The 7,150-nt window shown below is 36.5% G+C and overlaps 1 pseudogene; it reads right to left on the reverse strand.

Annotated features, from left to right (window-relative positions):
- Nucleotides 1-5,616: 5,616 nt before the first annotated feature.
- On the reverse strand, nt 5,617-6,648 carry LOC121499060 (annotated as a pseudogene).
- Between the last annotated feature and the right edge of the window lie 502 nt (nt 6,649-7,150).

Consider the following 7,150-nt stretch of genomic DNA (forward strand, 5'->3'; position numbering starts at 1 on the left):
ATTTTCCAACTTCTTTTACAAGTAAGATTTTTAAACAATTTTAAAGAAATTATGTGCTGGCTTTTAAATTCAAAATTCAGATGAACGTATTGCTGTGGTTTCATTGCTAAGAATTCTCCTTGTTCTGCCTTTCATTTTCTTTTTGACACAAATTGATTAGGACATTTAAGAATTTTACTGCCTTTGTAAAAAAGAAAACAAGGTCCTTCTTTTCAGTGTAAGGTTAATGATGTTTGGTTGGGGATGCTTCTCTTTGTCTTTGTTATTTTTGACTAGTTTGTGCTTATTTTTAAAGGGAGCTTAGTGAAAAAAAAAAAAATGGGGCAGCCTGGGTGGCTCAGCGGTTTAGTGCCTCCTTCAGCCCAGGGCATGATCCTGGACACCCGGGATCCAGTCCCATGTCAGGCTCCCTGCATGGAGCCTGCTTCTCCCTCTGCCTGTGTCTCTGCTTCTCTCTCTCATTGTGTCTCTTATGAATAAATGAATAAAAATCTTTAAAAAAATAATAAAGGGAACTTAGTGGACACTGCTGTGTCAAAAGCCTCAGTATTGTTTACAGTTGGTAACTAAACTACATGAAAATTTCTAGATGTGTTCATAAAACAAGGTGTTCCTCCTGAAATATCTGGTCTAAACTGGAGGGTAGGGGATAGGAGAGGAGACTGAAAACTTTGCTACTCTTACTAAGTTGTGAAATACATATTTTTCCAAATCTCAGTGAGTCATTCTACCCTCATGGAACTATTCTGGGTTACTTCTTGAAATCCCAGGACATGGCCTAAGGCATGTCCCCAGGAGTGGTCCCCTTTGCCCCACTTCCCCTCTGTGCTTGTGCTTGAGACACAGAGCCCGTAGTAGTCCTCGTGGTTGTACCTCTCTTCACACGTGTTCTCGGATATTTCAGGGATTTGGGTTTCTCTGTTCACCTAAAGTCATGAACCTCCTGGGACCAATATCATGTTGTCTTCTTTAAAATTTGTTCTCCTTTTCTAGCTAGCCTATTACAATGCAGTGTTGCATGAAAAACAGCCAAAATATTACTGCTGAAGCAATGGAAGTAAACATCTCTTTGTTAGTATATAATTGTTATTTTTTGGTATTATAAAATTCTCTTAGGCTATAGATTCAGTTCATTAATTTCTTGATTCTAATGATATAATGTCTACCCCATAGTCCATGTAGAGTTTGTGACAAAAGTATCTTCTGTCTTTTGCAGAAGAAAAGGTGTGAGGTGACTACTTTTTCTTTAAAACAGTTACCCACAAAACTAGCAGGTAGACTGTATGATGTGTCGTCACTAACACTCCTTCCTAGTAAGCCTTAAATCCACTCTTTCTTCATTTGTTATGGAGATATTAGATTAATGGGTTGCTGAATGCAGGTAATTAAATACATTTTATTTGATTTCATTCCAGTGAGTCAGCAGAAGGGAACATTCTATTAACATTTTACATCTTGGCTGATTGGGCATGTGTTCTGGAATGTCCTTTACTGAAATATTTCCTTCCTTCTTTAAAATAGCCCTTTACTTGATTTATTTTAGTTACTTCAAAGGGATTAATTATTGCTTTTAAAAGATTTTATTGATGTATTTGAGAGACAGTGAGCAAGTGAGAGAGGGAGGGAGGGAGAGAGAGAGAGAGAGCACCCAAGTGAGGGAAGGGGTAAGGGGAAGGGAAAGGGAAAAGCGGACTCCACACTGATCAAGGAGCTGGAATACATGGGGCTTGATCCCGGAACTCTAGGATTATGAACTGAGCCAAAGGCAGCTGCTTAACCAACTGAGCCACCCAGCTGCCCCAAGATGAAATTATTTTTTATGGTTTTAAAGCATAACATCAAAGATATATAAATAAACAGAGGGACATAGTGATAACACAAATTAGATCATGATCACTAGTTATATTTAGGACAAAATCTATTATAGGAGCTAATTTGGGTTAAAAAAATAACGACCTCATTTTAAAAAAGGGTATGAGCCACCACAATGAAACATAGAACATACTCTAGTATAAAAAAATGCAGATAGAAAGTATGGGGATGGGAAAATAAAGGTAGGAAAGTATTATGATTTTAGAGTGCTTATCTACAGGTTAGTACTCATCACTGGGTTGCTTGTAGAGGGGCACTGCAAGTTTGGCTCTGAGCTCTGCAATTAGATATAATATTCACACTCTCCATATAACAATAAACCAGGCACTCAACAGAAGTTATACTTGTCCTGAAAAGAAATCAGTGAAAAGGCTATATTAGGTTCTCAGGAGGCAGGCACTGAGTGATACTGGATTATGCTGTCAGCAACATCCTTGTAATATTTAATGAAATATTAATAATGAAATATTTAATGAAATATTAATAATGAAATTCTTACAAGACACTTTAAAATCCTTCAGTGCACAGCTAGAAGATAATGCCATTTCTAGGGAGGAACCGAACAATATTGTGTCCACTATTTTGATAAAAATGTTTTTAGATGTGTGGTGGTCTGGCGTGATCCAAAGAGAAAGGTATCTTTCAGTGAATGAAACTAATTTTTTTCTAGAAGTGACAGGAAAAAAACCCATTTTGTCGTTAGTGAAATGTTTGCAAGTTTTGACTGCCAATCTACAGTGCAGTGAGACCTCTTTGAGGAGTGAGGTGCCTAGAACTGGCTCAAACCTGCTCATCTTCCCTGTGCAAGCAGCGTAAGCAAGTTCATTTGAGCAGGGCCGAATATTTCTTTAGAAAAAACTTCTGGATCCAATACAAGGCTCTGAGGCCTTTATAACATAGAACATGGCCCCAAACAGGTTATCTCACTTATGTCACTGAGCTCCCTAATTGCGATTAGCACATACACGTGCATGAATACTTGTATATAAACTCACACACAGAGATACATAAATCTCCCCCCAAATGCATATACTTCTTAAGAACACCTAATATTTTTATTTTGAAATATTCCAAGCATATGACAAAATTCAAAGAACTTTACAGTAAAATCCCATAAACCCAAACTGAGATTCTACCATTAACAATTTATTATTCTTGTTTTATCACATGTATATTCATCTATGTAGTTCTACATTCATCTAAGTAAATTGCAGACACCTGTACACTTTTCTCTAACAACTTCATATCATTAGAGTTCAATATTTGTTCATGATTATCCTAACTAGATAATGCAGTGTTATCTAGTATAATATACATTAATATTATGTAACAGTATTGTATGATTTTAATGTAAAATTTATGCATGAGAATATACAGATTTTAAAGGTATATTAGTTGACTTTTGAAAAATGTATATGTCTGTGTACCCAAATAGAACATCCTTACCCTAGAAAGTTCATCATATAGTTCCCTGGTTAATCCCCATCTCTAACATCCAGAGGCAATAACTGTTGTGATTATTTTCTCCCATATATTAAGTTTATTGGTTCTAGAAACTTATATAAATGGAACCATGCAAATTACATTCTTTTGTATTGTCTTTTTCCACTTAGCATTGTTTTTGAGGTTCATCAAAATTATATATATCATCTTTAAAAATTTTATTTATTTATTTATTTATTATTTATTTATTTATTTATTTATTTATTTACTTATTTTGAGAGAGAGAGAGCATGGATGTGCATAAGAGTTGTTGAGGGGTGAGGGGCAGAGAGAGGAACTCAAGCATACTCTATGCTGAGCACAGGGCCTGTCGTGGGGCTTGGTGCCATGACCCATGAGATCTATGACCTGAGCCAAAACCAAGAATCTCAACCGATTGAGCCACCCAGGTGCCCCTGTATATATATATCATCTTTTGTTAAAAAGCAATGCAAATTAGTCTTCTGTTGTATGAATATGCCACTATTTGTTTATTCATTTTCTTATTGATGATTGGATATCTAGGCTGCTTCTAGCTTTGGGCCATGATGAATAAAACTACTTTTAACACTGCTTATTTTCATTTCTTTTGGATAATGCCTGGCCATGTATTTAGTTTTATTATTAACTTTTAGTCCATTCTGCTACTTAGTAGAACCATTTAACACTCTCAACAACAACATGTAGGTATTCTAGTTGCTGCTTATCTTTACCAGCATTTGGTGTTCTTGATCTTTTAAGTTTAGCCATTCTTGTGAGCATGTAATGCTATCTCATTTGGTATTAATTTGGATTTCCCTGAGAATCAATGATCTTGAGTACTTTTTCATGTACTTATTGGTCATTTCTACATATTTTCTGAAGTACCTGTTCAAAATCTGTCCATTAAAAAATTGGGTTGTTTTATTCTTAAGTACTTGGAATTCTGTATATATCCTGAATGCTAGTCCTTTGTCAGTTAAAGATTTTTTTTTGAAAATTTAAATTATTTTATTATAAAAATTTATATAAACCATAAACAACAGTTAAAAAATAAACCTAAAAAATAAAATAAAACCTAAACAGAATTAAGCCAGTAAACAAATGAAAAAGTAGCAACAAGAACCTGTGCAGCTTCTTTGAAATTATTCATCTTTTAGATATTTGATGACTTTCTAGACTTCCTACACTAAGGCATGAAATATTAAATATTATTTCTAAAAGACAAATACAATTTTCAAACTCAAGGATCAGTATTTCCCAAGTGACCACCAAAACCTGTGTGTATTTAACAAAATTATAAATCCACAAAGTACAGAATCTACCTGAAATCATCTAGCCAAAGAACAAATTATTTAAATGAGACTCAGCTTCTGAGATGGTATAAAGAGAAAATTAAAATCTTATTTACGTACAAGGTTGTGTACACAAATGGATTTTTGTCAATATACGAATGTTTGTTTTTATCAATATACGTTGAAAAACAAACCAAACCAGCCACCATTCCTGAAAACCCTTCATACACTGTACTGGAATTTAAAAAGACTTCTAATATCTTCAAAGTTACATGCAAAAATAAGTTTTTTCTTGTTCACATTGCAAACAATTTTTCTTTTCAACCTATAGCACTTGTCAGTAGTAAATCCAAAACTTCTAGAGAATAGTTCTCCAACATTAATGCTTTTCCCCCCCTCATTACAAAAGGCGAGAATTCTATCTGGGGGACCACACTGAACTGTAAAGAATCCATTCTCCACCAAGAAATTCCCCCTCCAAACCCAGACACTGGCTTCCACATATAAGCTCTTCACACAACTATCTCTGAAGAAAAAGTTGCTGCCAGAGTACTGCACCCCCCTCCTCCCTCGCTTAAAATCAGACTTTGTACTGCTTGACAAACAGTTAATATGTGGATGACTGTGTCCAGACACACATGTGATGTCAGTGATGTCAGGCAAAAGCAAAACTACCTGCTAGTCTATGAAGCCAAATCTCAACTTAGACAATATAGATTTTATTTACATGACTATCGTCAAATTCAGCTGTTGGTTCAAGGAAGATGGTCTATCTTGGTTAATGCTGTTACTGCATGGTCGCTTGTTCATTTTTTCCAAAACTGCGCTCAAATTTCACTGGTCATACATTTCACAGGCAGAACCCAACAGAGAAGGGTAAGAGTCTAAAGCCGGTAATCAGGCAGGCCAAGCTGACAAATGATCACCCCATTATTAAAAAAAAAAAAGTCTCACTCACTAATTTATGCTTTCTTCTCCTTCTGTGGGCAAAAACCAGTCTGAAAAGATTGCATAGAATGATTCCCTCAAATAACACAGTGCCCCAAAAGCACAGCATGAGGATAATGGTCTAGAAATCCTTCCTGTAAGAAACTTCATTCAAAATTATTTCATATGCACTGTATTTTTTCAGGGCCTCCAAACACAGATCCCGCCACACAATTCCGAGTAATAGGCTCTAGGGGCGCAGGAATCTTATGATCACACGGACACTTTCAGTTTCTTTTTCTTGGCCTTGAGCACCAGAGGCAGAGAAATCTTAAAGGCTGTCTCGCATGTGGTGCAGATGGGACTGAAGTTGCAGACTATTGAGCAGCACACAGAACAGACAGAGCCAATTTCAATAAGATTTCGATGACAGAAGCAGGCAGCCTGGTAGTCCACATGAATCGGGGGTGGGAGGATTAGCTGAGATCCTTGATCTTGATCAGGAAGAAAAAACCCACAGTAAATACTGCAGAAGGGAGGGCATCTGAGGCACCTTCAAATATAGTCCCCCTGTGATGTCACAGGCCTGCTGGAGGAGTCCTGAATCCGAGTCTAAGACACAGGCATCAATCAAAATATCCTGCTTCTGTGCTGCAAAGATGACATTCATGAAATTCATATACTGCAGTGCGCTGTCTTCCGCAGCCTTAATCACCAAAATCCTTGATTCCATTTCCTGATTATCTTTAACCTCTTTGTTCATTCTATGAATGTAGCAAAGAGCTTTGGCAAGGGATCCTGCCAGCAGAGCTTCTGTATGTTGACCCTTTATGTCACTCTTGATCATGAGATCTTTAATCTCTTCGACAATAACTTCATTCGCTGCTGTGAATAGCTCATATTTCCCATCCTTGCTCCCTGAGGGGCTGAATTCAGAAGGGTTGCCAGGATCTCCAAAAGAGTCTCCAAGTTTGCCATTCTTTCCAGGATATAAGAATCGACTTTCTTGAGTGTGACTTGCTATCACAGCAAGTTTGTTGGAATGATTCATGAATAAATGAGAACTTCCCAGCACCATCACAGCATCATTTTGATAAAGTAAACTGAGACTCCTTTAAGGCTTGCTTTCCCCACCAAATTGGGTTGGTATCAACTACAATAACTAGAAGATTCAATTCATCTTCGTCTCCACAGTGGCCAGGATCCCCCAACACAGAGGCAGCGAGCAGTCAAATGCTCCTCCCGGACCCTGCACACCCCGACTTCCTGCCTGTCAGTTAAAGATTTTTGATTATTTCCTTCTTGTTTATCAATCTCATTCATTTTTTTTAATGATATCTTTTCATGAGCATAATGTTTTAATTTTGACAAAGTCTAATTTTTTCTTTCATGGATTATTACTTTCTGTATCTGAAAACCTTTTGCCTGCCCTCAAATATGGAAGCTAATTCTACACTTTCCTGTAAAGGATTTATGGTCTTAACTTTTACATTTAGGTCTGTGGTCCATCTTGAATTAATTATTGTGTATGGTATGAGATATGGATTGAGTTAATTTTTTTCCATAAAGATATCCAGTTATTATAATTCCGCTTG

Source organism: Vulpes lagopus, chromosome 9 (assembly GCF_018345385.1).
Source record: "Vulpes lagopus strain Blue_001 chromosome 9, ASM1834538v1, whole genome shotgun sequence".
Lineage (NCBI taxonomy): Eukaryota > Metazoa > Chordata > Mammalia > Carnivora > Canidae > Vulpes > Vulpes lagopus.